At 43.1% G+C, this 1,268-nt stretch overlaps 1 non-coding gene across 1 annotated transcript; it reads right to left on the reverse strand.

Annotated features, from left to right (window-relative positions):
• Positions 1-952: 952 nt before the first annotated feature.
• On the reverse strand, positions 953-1,059 carry LOC120078833. Its single transcript, XR_005482114.1, has one exon. It is a non-coding gene; the product is annotated as a small nucleolar RNA R71 (small nucleolar RNA).
• Between the last annotated feature and the right edge of the window lie 209 nt (positions 1,060-1,268).

A 1,268-nucleotide genomic window follows, 5' to 3' on the forward strand; every position in this document is an offset into this window, starting at 1 on the left:
TGGTGATAGCATGATCGCATAGTCTAACACATTCCCAAGTAATGCAAGCTAAAGATCTTCTCAACCCGTTCATCGCATACTCAGTGCATATATCACACAACTGACTTTTCTCAAATCCGTCGCATTTTGTTTATTTTCTTCATTAACGCAATCAACAATAAACCAACAATTTATTTATTTGGTTACCGCAAGGCTTTCATAAAAATTACCAACGCAATCTATTTTCACAAGTCCCTGCGATCGACCCTGGACTTACCAGGAAACTCAGGAGAATTTACACTTGGATTTCGGTGAGGAAACTTGAGTGCACAACGCAATTTCATCAACGTATATCATCCACATTTCCACTTCATAAAATTAAGCATCAAGTTTTTGGCGCCATTGCCGGGGACTTCGGCAAAATAGATTGTTAACGATAATTTTTTTTATTTCTTTGTAGACTCTCAATCTCTGACGAATTACGACCCAGAGATTGAGAGGACATTCAGAAGAAGATTAAGAGACCACCAACAACAACAAGAAAGAACACCAAGAATGGTGGAGCAATCGGACACAAGGGCCGCTAATCTCTAGCGAATGACGGCAATAGACCCATCCGGAACTATGCGTCACCTAACCTCTACAATTTCTCTCCAGGAATCATGAGGCTGGCTTAGATGGATCGAGATTTGAAATGAAGCCGATAATGTAGCAGATGATCCAGGCTGTTGGGCGGTTTGGAGGAAGGCGTGGCGAAGACCCGCACACCCACCCCCGGAGCTTCATAGAAATCTGCAACACTTTTGTGTTCTCGAATATCTCAACCGAGGAAGTTCGACCAACTCTGTTTCCATTTTCTTTGTGTGATCAGGAGAGGAAATGGGCATATTCTCTCGAACCGGGGGAGATAACTTCGTGGGAACAGGTGGTGGAAAAGTTTATGAAGAAGTATTTCTCACCAATCGAGAATGCTAGGAGAAGGAAATTAATAACAAATTTTGAACAAGAAGATGAAGAATCGCTCAGCGATGCCTGGGCGAGGTTCAAGCGGCTGGTAAGAGACTGTCCACATAATGGCTTACCAGACTGCCTGCAAATGGAGATTTTCTACCAAGGACTAAATCCCCCTTCGCAGACCGCTGCCAAAGTGGCAGCCGCTGGTGGTCTGCTCGAAAAAACATATGAGGAGGCTAAGAGTATATTTGATCACATTTCCAAAAATCACGAGGATTCAAGGGAAAGCGATCAGAGATTAAGAATTAAAGATAATGACGCAAACAATGGGGCCA

Source organism: Benincasa hispida, chromosome 5, assembly GCF_009727055.1.
Source record: "Benincasa hispida cultivar B227 chromosome 5, ASM972705v1, whole genome shotgun sequence".
In the NCBI taxonomy this organism is placed as follows: domain Eukaryota; kingdom Viridiplantae; phylum Streptophyta; class Magnoliopsida; order Cucurbitales; family Cucurbitaceae; genus Benincasa; species Benincasa hispida.